We start from the raw sequence: 15,480 nt of genomic DNA, 5'->3' as shown, positions 1-15,480 counted from the left end.
AAGATTTGTAATACGTCAAGTGCTGAGTGCCGCCCTCAGTAAAATATGCCATTCATCTCAAAATCAGGCTAAGTGCATTTGGGAGTCTTGGCTCATTTAAGTCATACAAGGCCAACCATCTCCCTGAAAGGGAAAGTAAAGAGGTTAGAGTATGTCACTTTCGGCTGTCATCGTGTGTCTGAGGAAATAACATTTGTACATATGCTCCCTGGGCACTAAAGCAAGTTCCAGTAACTTAACACCACAACTTAGGAATTCTTATATTTATTTCATTTTGGAGGAAATTATATTCATATTAACACGTTCTCCTGGGCCATGGAAAAGTACAGCAGAGTGACAAAAGAACCTGATTAGCATGCAGGAGGTTCCAAGTTCTGGTATCTCCAGGAACAGAAGGAACCGATAGCAGATAATGGGAGAAGACTGTCTATCTCTGACCCTGGAATGCTACTACTAGTAAGAAGGAGGAATGCTAGGCTAGATGGACATGTAGCCTGACTTTGTATAAAGACTGAACAGGCAGCATACAAATAATTGCAAACAAGTAAACAAATCTTCTGACCTGAGCATTAATCACATTCTATTCTTCCTTGTATGAGCAATAACTTATCAGTTTTATCAGTTACCAGAAATAAATAAATCATGAATTCCATCTAGAAGATAAGATGGAGAAAATCATTATCCTATGATGATCTAATATGAACATTCCATGCAATCCATTAACTCATTTTAGAAATCATCAGTTCTATCCCCATTTCTGCAACTTGCTAAATTACAGGAATGTGTTGATCCAAACAGTAGAACACAGTGAAGTCAAATCATAACTCCATCAGGCTGTGGCCAGATCTGACCCTTTTATTTGCTCACATCTGAATTGTCACAGATGGACTACTACAAGCACTCTGTATATTCTGTCTTGACACTTCATCCCGACTTGGCAAGTTGAGTCTTGAGGAAAGGTAAATGGAAGGCAGATATACATATTTGTGCATACAAGTTTTAGGACATTTGATTTATGAGAAGTAAATAAAAAGATTCAAATATATACGCAGTATTTACATATAACAGCCTGAGGGTATACTAACTGCCCAGGAGTACACAAACATACACATGATGAACCATATTGTATTGGGATATGCCAGTAAGCCAACTGAACATGTGTTGGCTAGTTTTTAGGAGAGGTTTTGGTGAAGGAAAGCCCATGAACCAACTGAGCACTGGAAACCCTCAGTGAGCAAGCCTGGGCAGCGTCAGGCAATGCTCAGAAAAGCATCCTGGAACGAGTACTCTGCTCTCGCTTGCAGTGGTGACAGGAATGGAAAACATGAGCAATATCTCGCTTTCCTGGTTGCTGTGATTCATTCGGAGAATGGGTGACTGTCCTGAAGACTAGCAAGTGCAGCTGACATTTGCTCAGAAAATGACAACCATGGAGCACTAAGCCATGCAAGAGTCTCCAAAAGGGAGGGGTCCGGACAGCTGCCTGAGGCTGGAAGGTAGCCAAGAGCAACCATGGGAGGAAAATACTGTATCTCTGTGGGCCCACCCACTTTTACTCCAGACGTGCAGGAAAGAAGGAAGGATAGAAGCAGGGAACAAAAAAGGGGGGCTATCATGAATGAGAGCCACACAGAGATCTTTCCTCCTCACTTTCAAAGCATAAATGTCCTCCTGCATTTTTATGGATCAGGAAATAATTAAGTTGATGCACCATTCACCTCTAGTGCTTTTGCAAAAGCTTCTGCTGAATTCTCGCTTTCAGACTCTGGTTTACATATGACCAAAGACTTAAGAGCTCTTGACACTTTCTCGAGGGAGGGAGGGAAGGAGGGAGGGAAGGAAGGAAGGAAGGAAGGAAGGAAGGAAGGAAGGAAGGAAGGAAGGAAGGAAGGAAGGAAGGAAGGAAGGAAGGAAATCAGAGAGGGAAAAAAGCATGAAACACTAGGATTGGAGTTTTCTCTTACAGATATGGAACAGAATTGGATATTTATAAAAGAGCGTTGATCTTTTTTGTGAGAGACTTATAACTTTTTATGTCATGGGTGGGCAAATATTTGGTGAAAAAAAGCCACCCTTAATATGGGGAGGAGGCCACTAAGAGCCACAAAGTAAATAGATAGTATCACACATGAGGATCGATTTAATTGAAGGGTTCTCTTATGATATGCCTACTTTAGGGATTGTGCTACAGTTTTCTTGCATTTTTGGTCAGCAAGAAACTATGCTGTCAGCTTTCAGCAATTACAGAGGGGCCCCTCAGAATTGCAAAAATGGACTTGGGAGTTACTTACAGATCTAGTCCTGCAGATTAACTACTGCTTTGAAAGGGACAGGTGTGCTTCTTTCTAAGCAATGATACTCTTTTCCTGACAATTCCTACAGAGTTCACATGTACAACTTTGCATTTGTGTCCCATTGTAGTTTGTGTGTGCCATTGAAAATGCAGGCTGTGCAAAAGTATGATTTCATGTTACATTTGTAGCATGTAGAAACTCATATAAAATGGCAACTCTGATAACAATCATGCTGTGCCACACACTACATAAGGGGTTGGGAAATGGTGGCCCTCCTGATAAGTTACAATTTTCCCATGCTTGCTGGAGCTTTTGGTAGTTGAAGTCCAGCTACATCTAGAGGGCCATTGCTTCCCATTCCACCTCCAGACCAGAACAGGCCTTACTCCCAATTGCTTCTGCTCATCTATTAAGATCTGGAAGAGAAGGTTTGTTCTGGGTTCCAGCCCACAGGGAGTATCATCTGCAGGGAGCATGGGGTCAGGCTGTGTCAGGGATTACCCTCCTTTTCTGGAACAGCATTCCCCTGAAGTCAGATTAGCCCCAATCCTCTTGGCCTTTTAAAAAGCAATCAAGACCTGGCTTTTTCGGTGAGTCTTCTGGGTCTGGTGGTAAAATTGTCCCGTCCTGTAGGGAAGTATTTGGATTTGGGTTGATGCCCGAGAGCATGAAGTATTTCTTATGGTGATGATATTACTAATATTTTTTTTAATTATTTTATTCCAACTACAGTGTATTAGGTCTGTAAACTGCTCGGTGTCAATACTGATTGGAACAGCATATAAACTTAATATATAAATAAACCAGGAAGTTGATACTGGTGATACTGATGCAATAAGTGTTTTTATATGACTGGGGCTTTCAAGCATTACCCAAAATATGAGGAAATAGAACACAAGTGACTCTTTGTTTAGAAATTATTTTACAACTTCTGTTAAATATGCATTGGGTCAGTGAGTCTGTTCTGTCTTACTGTATGTTACAGCAGAAGTTTAGGATATGATGATGATGGAGCTTAGAAAATCATTGACAGTGGACAAGCAGTCCAAAATTAACCCTAGGTTTTTGCTTAATCAAACTACACATGGATTGCACCTTTTCTAGCCATTCTTTCAAACTGCATTAACATATCATTTCCTAAGCTGGACAAATTAAAAGTGGTACCTGAATTAAACACAACATCTGTATGCATTTGTTACATATTGCTAAATGAACAACACAGAACAGCTACCTGTAGAAGGTGGCTGTTGTTGTGGTTATTTCATTTTATATCCTATATTTCTACCAGAGGCCACTCAAGGTATCTCTTCCATGATTTAATAAAAAAAGATCAAAACGTTGTGGAAATGGGAAAGTAAGGATGGAATTGCTTCAGTGAAGAAGAGGACATTTATTTGATCCAGCAGTCTTGTTTTCAAAATTGACTACAACCATGAATTCACCTGGGTAGCCTTAGGCAAGCCACTCTCTCTCAGCTCCAGTCCCAACATGTGTAATGCAACAATTATAATAACTAGCATAGCTGTTGCAGTGAGTGCTCAATAATGTGAAGGAAGCAAAGGAATTTACCACTGGGTAGACCCAGAACTCTTTGGGTTTCTCAGAAGGAATGGTTTTGTCCTGCTTCAAATTCTTCTTATATGATTTTTTTTTAGGATGCTAGGAGATTATAACATTGGTTCCACTTAGAATTGGAAGGTGCACGTAATCTCTTACAGCTATAAGATATTTCATGCTGAAACAGGCAACGTGATTCTTGGCTTTAATCCTGATACAAGTATTTACATGTATAGTACTCATTTCACCTCTAGAAGTGAAACCAAACAGGTACATTTTGTCAGCTGAAAACCAATATTTTTTTTCCCCTCAGGCATGCCAATGAAGAAAAACCACATAAAAATATAAGTTGATTTTCAAAGGTTGCAAGGAATTACCTAGTGGCTTATTAGAAATGCCACATAGGACTGCCATTGAGATATACCAACTTTTCAGTAGCTTGATCAAACACAATTAGACTAGTTCTGCAGACTTTATTTATTGAATCTATTTATTGAATTTATATGGCTGCCCATCTCACTTGCATGTGACTCTGGGCGGTATACACAATTAAAACACAATCACAAAATTCAACCATTAAAACCAATTAAAACCAATTAAAAACTACAGTTTAAAACTACAACAACAAAAAGACAGGGGAGAGTGAAGTCTAAACTTATACACAGTGCAACCATTTAATGGGCTCCATGCCTCCATGGGATCCCCAAGCCCAAAGGCACATCCAAATTTTGAAGGCCTTCTGAAAAGCCAGCAAGGTTGGGTCCAATCTCACCTTTACTAGTCCATACATTGGTAATTTCACATTAATGTATTCTTTATCAGTCAAGAGCCTGGCCTATACTGTACTGTATATGTATATCAAGCATGAAAAGAAAGGAGAGGGATTGTTTACCAATAAGCCCACCAACCCCTTCCCCATCCCCCCCACCAACACACTGCCTCTTAGTTTCTTTGGAGTCTTCACTGCCTGCAGTTGAGCTTGATTTAATGATGAGTTGATCTGCAGTAAATAGCAGGTGGCAATATTTCTAGTCACATCAGGAAAACTACTGCTAATTGCTGAATATCAAGCAGTTTTAAAGGCATAGTCAAAAAGCTGAAAGCTCTTCAACTGCTTTTTTGCAAGAACAAACATGGAATTAAAATGCTTAAGATAGGGTTGCCCAGTGCTGTTTTTCCCCATCCGATCTGCATCATCTGCAGAAAAGCACCACAGTGTATTTTGCAGGTCTGTATTTCATATCTTTGCTGGGAAAAGGGGAATAGTAAAGGCTACTCAGAAAGTATCAGCTTCAGTCCCAATGAAGACAGAACTGGAAAGACTTTGCTGGACCCTGGGCTAAAATAATTATTGGTATAAAGCAGCATCCTCATTTATCTAGAACAACCACACCATCTAGTATCATTTTCAACACAAACTGGAAATCTTTATTCTACCCTCAATATATATTGAAAAGAGGGAAGTACTTATAAGTTCAAGAGACTGATTTGGGTGTATAAAGGAGTGTTAGAGAGTTCAAAATTAGCTAATGCACATATTATAACTATCAATATGTGCCTGTGGTAACAACTTCCATTATAAGATATCCAATTTTGCTACTTGTGCAAATAATTCTTTTTTTCTCTCTCTCTCCTTGGTTTTGCTTCTACTGTATTTACTGTAATGCTGCCTCCCTTCTAGTTGGATTTCCCACCTCACTTTTAAGAGGGACACATCCCATTAACATCACACACATGGACATTGAACTCCAACATTTCATTTGCAACTCTTTTCAAAGAGACTCTAATCTGTGTTTCTAAGATGGAAAAAATGTCCCTACCTTATGTTCTCTTTTATCAAAAGGTGTGTCTACCTATAAATCGTGTAAACATCCTGAATAATTCCTATAACAATATGGATGTGGAATGGGGGAGAACAAGGAGTGGTCACCTGAAAATGCAAGATCTAAAGTATCCACATATGTAACCATAAAGTATGACACATCATGGCCACATCATGCCATTTTCTAGTTAAAACTGAGGCAATGTAAGACTCAAGGATGCAAATGACCTTGGCTTTAGCCCCCAGAATATCAGCCATCAGATTATTCTTCTTTCCCATCACAAACTGTAGGACCACAGTTGAAACCCACTTGAATGTTTGATTTTTCCCTCCAGCACAAGAATATTGAAAGCAAAAGAACTGGGGCGATGTTCTGACATATTTTCTTCCTGAGCTAAAACTGACAGCACATTTGGAAAAGTATAGCTGGAGTGCAGCAGTTTGCAAAATGGTGGAGTGCTGAACTGAATGGCTACTATATCTGGGCTGCAAGAATCCTGAATTGCAGCAAAGTATTGGCATTTTCCTTATCTCTTTGCTGTCATCTAGTGGTCATCCAGATATGGTGGCCTAATCTGTAAGGCTACACTGTTTATTTTAAACTCTTTTTAACTTTTTAAACAACAACAAAGACTCTTTCTGAAACATTAGCTGTGCCTTCTTTGCTTTTTAAAAACCATTCCAGAACCCAAAGACATTATGAGAAAAGAGACACCACTGAGTTCTCACCGCCCAGCACTTAAAGAAAGGCTATTTATCCCGTTGGAGATTGAATAAAAGCCTTCTGTTATATTAGATGGAAAGCTTCAGAATGCTCACTGGGTCTTGAGATGTTGTACATGACGGGGCTTGGCCTCAACAGAGGAGCCCCTTCTGTTTAGAAGGAGATGCCGCATTGAACATCTCTGTCCTCCTCATTGCTGTTTTAAGTTTTAAACAACCCACTAACCTTTTTTAAAAAACAAAGCAAAACATGTAAATACAAAATGTTCTGTAACTAAGAGTGGTTTGCTGTATTATGTGAATATGGGAGCTGAGTGAAGCTGCCCACCAAATTCCCCTGTCCTCTGCATATAGAACTGCACATTTCTAGGGAAGACAAAGCCCCTTCCTCAAAGATGGTTTTGAGATCTTGCATGTTCCCTTTTGCTTTGTTAATGATGGCAGAAGAAGGTGTTTGCCTTGTCGCTTTGAACCACCTCTAGAAAGCAAAGAAATAGTCCCAAACACCTGAATCTGAATTCTTTGACTCAGGGTGTGCTACATTCTAAGGGCCAAAGGTCTCATTTAGCCTTAAAAAGGCATGGTGGGGACTGGGCACAAAGAAGAGGGCAAAGCCAGAGCAAAGGACCAGGCAGAACCAATACAAATATGATATTTGATTTAATTAAATTTCAGTTTCAAATCAATTAACATTAAATTAATTAAATGCAGAGGTCATGATTACTTACTGTGTATGTTATCATTTTCCACTTCAGTCACCTAAAGAATTGCAATCTGATGGTAAGTTTTAGAGGGATTCTGAAGCTGCACTGAAAGTGCCTGTGGGGTTCACAGGTACCCCTGGGCTTAAAGGAAGGCCCAAAGCAGCCATTGGGTTCTCACATATGCTGGACTAAACTAAAATGGATCTTTCTATTCAATGAACACATAGCTGATTCTTGGGAAAAGGAACCCAAATAGCAGTCAGTGATGGAAGAGGCTGAAGATATGGATTCGGAAGTATAAAGCCTGGTGCCATTATGGTTCCTGGGGTACAGATCAATATAGAAAAATGAACCTCCTCAAACAGAAGGAGGTTATAATCTGCTTCAACCAAGCTCTGAGACACAGACATTCTCTCTTACAGAAGGACTGTGATCTGGTGATTCCCTGTTCTAGAATCAGGGAATCTACCCTGCCAAAGGTTTGAGCTGACTGGTGTTACTAAGCATATTAATCAAAGTCCCCTCATACACACATAACTATTTTGAACAGTTATTTTTTCTACTCAGCCTTCTTCTGTCCATTTAAAGAGATTTTGTATTCATGGTATCTCCTCCTGGAGCCCTCAAAATGAGCTTAGAATTCCTTTATTTCTTTTAAATGTATTTATTGTTTTTTTAATGGCTTCAAATGGTACCCTCTTCTCCAGTTCAGACTAACAGCCTCCTTTCATGAGTCTTAGGTGGGGTCAAATTAAACAGCCAAAGGTAGGCAGAGATAGAGATAGAGATAGAGATAGAGATAGAGATAGAGATAGAGATAGAGATAGAGATAGAGATAGAGATAGAGATAGAGAGAGATAGAGAGAGAGAGAGAGAGAGAGAGAGAGAGAGAGAGATGGATGGATGGATGGATGGATGGATGGATGGATGGATGGTCAAATCAATCCACTGCAGAATGAAGGCATTTTCATTGAAGGTTACGCAACATAACCATAACCTAGGAGTGGAGAGACCAGGTTCTAGTCCTCCTTTAGACACAGAAGATAGGTGGATAACTTTGAGCCAGTCACTTTCAGTCAGCCTAGCCTGGGAAGTGGAAGAATATCTATCTACCAACCTACACTGGACCAGTGTGGTAAATTACAGTGTATATGTGTGTGAGACTATACTATGCCCCTGTTTACAGCTGATATTTTCAACCTGCTTTAGAGAATAAATTAGTTAAAATAACAGTAAAGATATACTAACAATAACAGCAGCACGGGACCAAATGCCATAACAATAAAAACTGGTGGTCGTCACTTTTTTCATTAGCCACTGAAAACCCTAAAGCTCATCAGACAGGGTGGCAGAAGAGCTAATGGCTGGGAATCAGCATCCAAGCATCCACAGGCACCAGCAACTTACCCTGGAAAGTTGATTTTTCAAAATTTTAACTTTTGGGGCAGCTTCCTGGCCATCATATGAGGTTGCACGGTGATACCAGATTCAGAAACTGTTGCCACCCTCTTCTAAACATTGTTCATTCAAATCAGTAGCCATTTGCTATGATAGCTAAATTGATCCTCCATCTTCACAGGAAATATACTTCTACACACCAGATAGTGGAGAGAAAATTTAGGAGAAGCTGTTACCCTCTTGCCTGGCTTGTACCCATTCCATATTTATATAGCTGGGCACTACTGGAAACTGGGTACTGGATTAGCTGTTCTGATCCAGCAGTGCTGGATCTAATTAGCAGCATTCTAGAACATGCACCCATCCTACTCCCTGCCATATGATTTTTCTTGAGCAAGAATATTCTTCTCTCCCCACAACTACATAGATTGAGTCATCTGAAACTTTCTGGCATGGCTGTTAGTTCAATCTCATGCTTTCTATTATTGTGAAGCATCGGTCATCAGGTCCTTCATGAGCATCACACAAACTAGTGATCATGTGCACTGACATAAAGTGTTTAACTTGTGATCCAATTTTGTTAAAAAAAAAAAAAATCCTTGCTATTGAGAATTTCTCCTAGCCAATAGCCAATAAGTCCATCTGGTATTCCTTTTAAAATAGGCACCAAAATGAAAAAGAGCAGGAAATTAGGTAGGAGAGCAGAAAGCGTTTCTACAGAAACTACAGCTACTTGCCTGCCAATAGTCCCATTTTTAATAAATAAGGTATTTTCACATGATGCCCCATATCAGTAATATAGACAACCTAAATTCATACACATTCACTTGGAAAAAAAAAAAAGACTTTTAGGATTTGTATAGCCCATTAGTGCAGATTCGCATATGTATATGAGAGGATCAGGTGTGAAAAGGCTCTCAGAGAGACCTGCATTCTGCAATCTGCAGAATGAACATTTGAAAAAATGGAGACATGCCTATCAACTGCATGAATGAAATAGTTGATAGGCATGAGTTGATATCATAATATCAGTCTTGTCAATAAGCAGCTGTTAATGTTGTGAATTGGTAGGAGATGGTAGGTCATTACTGCAGAAGTTTCATAAGGCCTTTTATGTCATGATTCTGCACCACCGTCTTATCTGGAAGCAAACTGCATTTCAGTGTGAGCTCCAGAATCCTGGAGCTCACCCATTTCAACTTCTCCCAGGCATCTTTTCTAACATGAGTGGACTTCAGAAGTAAAGACTAAGAAATAGAAGAATGTTTGGATGGAATTACTGAAGAGAATACAAAGTAGGGCTAGAGTCATTGATGTAAGAGGAAATGAACAAATTCTTCATCCCAATCTGGTGGAGTTCACTCATTTCAGTAGTTTTACCCACTTTATTGCATATTCACAGAAAGAATCATCATCTCATTGGAAACATACCGAAACAGGCCACACGTAGGGAAAACTGTGTTCCACCAAATAGGGTATCTAAGCCTCTTTAAGCCATATGTGTATGCTTAAAGAGCATATGCTATTATTAAGAGGATCTTTGTGCCTCTTAACCTAGGAAAAAAGACATTTTCAACTGTAATGCAGTCTTAGAAATGCTTTTTTGTTCCATCCACCCTTCGAATGTGACTGTCTTCAGGGCAGAAAGCAAAGCAGTGTCTATTGAGACATTTCTGCAAAGTAACATCTAATCTCAATCAGAGATTATTGATCTATGCTATTGCTGAATTAATAGAAGTTTCATATTGCTTAACTGCCTACATGCTGATCAGTGAATAGCATTAATTAAGTAAACAGTTCTTTAAAGATGATACTTGGCAAGGAAAGTATCAAGCTGAGTTGCAAGCAAATTGTTTACAGCTATAATAGCATCTGCATTATGAAACATTGCATATACATGGCACAATCCACATTCAACAATACATCTACAATGTCCATTAATCTTAAATTTCACTCATCTAAATGTCATATTTGTTGAGTTGATAATATTTGTAACTTGCTCCTCTGGCCAATGTGCAGCCAAGGGTATGAAATATCAGATGAAAAGAAATAATAAAACTAAGTAATACGAATAACACGTAATTAGAAAGTAACAGTAGCTATGAACAGTATGAGTAAAAATGTAAGCATGTTACATGATTACTAATGCATTACAACCTGTATAAAGTATAATAAAGAAGAGCGTAGTTGCTATAGACTATTACTAGATAAGTATTACTTTAAGGAAGTTCCTGTCTCAACTGCCTACAAATATAATCCACTGGTGGGATCTCTGACGATGAGTGCCAATTAGGAGAAAGATTCATTTGGGAGAAAGTCATCTTTCAGATATTCTAGTTCTCAGTCATATTTTATGTCTTTATAGATTAGATCCAGCACTTCCTTCATTTAAGACTGGAAACAAACTGGAAGCCAGTGCAGTTGATCTAAGACCAATTGTAATATGATTTGGAAAGTGCACAGACAGCAGTGTTTCTAACTTGCTGAAGTTTACAAATGTTTTCCAAAGCATCCTGCATAGAACATTAGGTTTATAATCTAAAATCGAAGCAATTATGGCATGGGTCATTCCTAGAGAAAACAGCTAAGAGAAATTACTAGCAATCAGAGATTATATCGATCAAGAGGTCCATCTCTCCAAAACTATTTTGTAATCAATGAAACCACTCAAACCTAGGCGCATCTCTTCCTCACATTTCCATTCCTGGTCTTCCTTAATTTCTTAAATCACTGACAGTCATCTTTAACATTATCCTCCCACTGGGAATTTTCTTACTCCAAGTAAAAAATTTTTGCTCTAGGTGCTGGGAAAAGAATCCAATGCCACAGCGGACGTATTAATAAAACCAAGCTTTCTAATCATGAGAACTATTGAAACCCATCAAAATCTTGTTACAGTCCACAACCTCTTCCTTCTTTATTCCTGTGTTAAAGGAAATGGACCTTTCCCAGAAGAAATTAACCAGACTCTCTTGCTGCCTCCAGTTCAAATTTTGTTACACATTGTGTTTTCCTCACAAGAGAAATTTGCAAATGCAAAAGCTTCATAATAAAGGAATGTGGCAACTCCCTAACTCTCTGCCACGGTTGCACCTTAGGCTCTCTCTTCTCCACATGCAGGCTTTAAGTTCGGCAAGGAACACCAGCTGCTGTGGCTGTCTTTTCTTCTCTCTGGGATGCCTGCTAGAAGTGGAGCTGCTAAAATCTGTGCTTGAACAATCATAACTTAAAAATCCACTGAAACCCCGAGCATGCATGCGGATGAAAGGAGAGCCAGTCTGCTCCTAGCTCAATGTGAAAAACGGGAGCTCACAAAGACAGAGCAGAAATGGCCAGTCAGAGATGTTGGAAAGCAGACTTACCTTGGTGAAAGGTCCTCTGTGAAGAGAGCTCCTGCCTGCTTGTCCTCCTGCTGCCTTGAAACCCAGAGATGCAGTGTAGGGAGTGCCCCAGCTGGTGGGGTTATAAGTTTTCCCAGCTGTTGTATTGGGATGTTCAGTTGGGTGGTGTCATTTGACTGTGTTTGAGAAGTTTCAATGAATCAGACTCCCTTTACAGGGAGAATGAGAAAAAAATTAATCCACTCCACCCTGTTTTCTTGGATCTGAGCCAGAAGCTGCTGGGCGGGAACCGGCAATTGCAAATTCTCTTTTTCTTCATGACTCAGTGCAGCAAAAACAGCAGTGAGAGAAGACTGTATAAAAACGGGGAGACTTCCAGCATGATGAGTAATCAAAGAAGGAACAAAGACTCAAGCTCTGTCTGCTTAAAGGGTAAAAATAATTCTTGTTGCCAATAATAATAGATAAACAAACACTAACAGCTACAAATGTTGCAATAATGCCAACAAGATCCAGTACACAAAAATAGAGAAACAATTGCTGGGTACAGAGGGTTGTGATAGTCTCATGAGTCATGCTCTAACACCACCCTCCTTGGCCACAGTGGAGAATGTTGGCCATTCATAGAAAACAGCACGGGGCGGGGGGGGGGGGATGTGGTTTAACTTTGGCTTCTTGGAATGTCAAGTTATCCAATTTCAGGGTGTGCCCATCATAGAGTTCTGTGAGAACACTGTGACTCCAGCTCATATCTTCAATCTCAGAAGGGATACGCTTACACAAGGCACTGATCTGGTGGATTGAAGTCTGCCACCCAAACCCTAGGCCATAATTGTTCCCTACTGGCTCCAGATTTGGAACCTTAGGCAAGATGTTTTGAGAAACCATCTCCAGGAGTGAACTCACTTCTTTCTTCCCCCTGCCACTGCTGCATCTTCATTTGCTATTTACATCCAATCATAAAACCTGCCCAGTGGGAGAGCACATACAAGTGATACTTGATCTCCTTAGAGAAGCTACAGGGAACCAAGCCATACCAACCAGCAAGAAAGATGAGTACTAGGGTATGAGCATACAGTATGTTGATGAAGATTCTCAGTCACCCAGGTGGAATTATCTGGAGATTGAGTCATGGCAACTGGACTTCTTTTCTTTCTGGTTTGATACGTTTCAGTGCTTGTTCAACAGCTTGATGAAAGAGCAGCACGAAACACACCAAAACATAAGAACAATGTAGTATATGCAATCCAGTGCAGTGAGGAGTGTTCAGAGCTCTACATTGGAGAAACCAAACAGCCTTTACACAAGAGGATGGCCCAGCACAGGAGGAGCAACAACACAGGACCAGAATTAGCAGTTTACCTTCATCTGAAGGAAAAAGGACACTCATTTGAGAACAATAATGTTCACATTTTGGACAGAGAAGATAGGTGGTTTGAGCGCAGAGTGAAGGAATCCATTTATGCCAAAGTGGAAAATCCTTCCCTCAGTAGGCCTCAGACACAACTTGTGTCCCATTTTTCATGCTGCTCTTTCATCAGTCCCCAGGAAGATTAAGACCACTTCACAAGTTCACCGGGGAGGCAGCACTTAACGATCCCCTTGGGGATGAGCGAGGGATTAGGAGTAAGACATCCACATCCCAAAGACTCTACTAATCACTCTCCTATTGTCCTTTCAACAACCCATCATGTCAGTGAGAAACACAGCCACCCTGGAAGACATATATGGGGTCCCCCCTAACCAACTTTCTAGACTGAAGAAGCTGCTTGGACAAGCACTGAAACGTATCAAACCAAAAAGAAAAGAAGTCCAGTTGTCATGACTCCAGATAGGGTATGAGCAATGTGGGCATGGACCCTGCTGTAGGGATGGAGAAGAAGTAGGTCAGTGTGGTGTGATGGTTAAGATGCTGGACTATGAGAAAGGAAGCCTAAAATCAAGTCCACATGCTGCCACAAAAACTCACTGGGTAACTTTGAACCAATTACGATCTCTCAATCCAACCTACTCCCCCAGGTTGTTGTTGTGGGGGAAAATGGAGGAGGGGTACTACCAATGATGCCTTGAGCTTCTGGTGGGAAACAAATAAACAAAGGTGGGATACAAGTAAAAGAAACCACTGTACCTGAGACAAAATGCAATTATATGCCAATATCCACACTTTCCAAAGGCTATGACTGGAATTCTCAGAGATTTCATTGAATTCCATTGCTCATGTTTAATTTACATTTGTTGTTGTTGTTTTAATTGTTTATTTCCATGAGGGCCCCATGGGCCGAAAGGCATAAAAATATCAGACAGATAGAATTCTAGATCCCCAAAACAGCCAAGTTGCCCTGTATCAATTCACCTTTGTCTTTACAAAGTTGAGTGAGATTCCTATGAAGTCACCTTGTGTACCCTCTGGGATATACGCAAAATGATAATAATTACAGCAGCAGTAGCAAACAGTGCTTGTAAAGTGACTCAAACTGAACTGGGAACTTCAGGAGGCTTTTCTGTGATGTGGCATGAGGATTAGCCAAGGACATTTTGTAGCTTGGGGCAAAGGGCAGTAGGGCTTCCAAAGCAGTTGTGTAACCATCCAACTCAGCCTCAGAAAGCCACAATTGTTCATAAATGAAGGGTTCCTTATACATTACAATTATTTTAGATGTAATACCTCATTAATGCTGGTAACTATGCTAAGCATTGTTACTAGACCCTCAAATGTCCATTGTAAAATTTGAGACTATTTAGGATGGGCAGTTCAGGGTCCAGTAATAATTCTTAGCATAGTCATTCCCAATATTCCACTCAGCCTGCAGAACTGTCTAACAATAATATCTTCCAATGAGGATGTCTGACTAACTCTGGTCCCCTGCCATTATGTAGGCACAGTGAGCACAACAAATCGAAGATCTCTCAACTCTGTCTTCATAGATCATCTTCAGGGATGAACTGCCCTTGGGTAGAAGTATTGTAGCACCCTTGAGGTAGTATGCAGATCTGAACTGGAAGGTAAAGGAATCAGCAGGGAGGATCCAATGTCTATCACTGATTATCACTTGTCATCAGGTGGTTATTACAATGAAATCCATATTTTGGAGGGGAAACATACCATTTAGAATGACAACGTTGTGCTTAAGAAATAAGCCATAAAGCTTTTGCTGAAAAAAGAAAAAAAATAACTGATGATTTATGGATTTGATGATTAGGAACGGTAGATTATGGAAAGCAAGAAATTATGATGTAACCTTAGAGAGGGTAAAATATAAACGCACTTACAACTGTTGCTAAGAAGATCAGAAGCCATTTCTTTATTACTTTTTTCTTTCTTTTCTATTTCTTTTGCTTTATTTCTTCTTCACTTTCTTACTACTTTTCCTTATTCTTCTTCTCTTTAATTCAAAATTTGTATTGTTTTTATTCTGTTGAAAACTTCTTTAATAAGTTTTATAATTAATTAAAATTATAAAAAATTATAAAAAATTATAAAAAAGAAAAAGAAATAAGCCTTAAAGCCTTTTTTATCTCTTCCTGGAAATCTGATTCAGCACAAGGTCTTAACACTAGAAATTCCTATGCAGAGCTATCAATTGTTCCTAGAATTAGTTTAAACCTTGGGCAGATAAATGTACGCAAACCCTTCATTAACT

The 15,480-nt window shown here is 39.7% G+C and overlaps 1 protein-coding gene across 1 annotated transcript in view; it reads right to left on the bottom strand.

The window, feature by feature from the left end:
- Nucleotides 1–12,256, bottom strand: part of EMP1 (epithelial membrane protein 1) — a 33,641-nt gene extending 21,385 nt beyond the window's left edge. Inside the window, exon 1 of the mRNA XM_007423212.3 lies at nucleotides 11,861–12,256. The gene's annotated coding sequence lies outside the window, so the exon portion shown is untranslated. The remainder of the gene's footprint in view (nucleotides 1–11,860) is intronic.
- Between the last annotated feature and the right edge of the window lie 3,224 nt (nucleotides 12,257–15,480).

The sequence above is a fragment of the Python bivittatus genome, unplaced genomic scaffold (genome assembly GCF_059951505.1).
Source record: "Python bivittatus isolate LINGU-HERP-01145 unplaced genomic scaffold, Pbiv_v1 ctg000330_np1212, whole genome shotgun sequence".
NCBI classification, from domain to species: Eukaryota; Metazoa; Chordata; class Lepidosauria; order Squamata; family Pythonidae; genus Python; species Python bivittatus.
The sequence above is the reverse complement of the archived record's forward strand: the minus strand, read 5'-3'. Positions and strand labels throughout refer to the sequence as shown.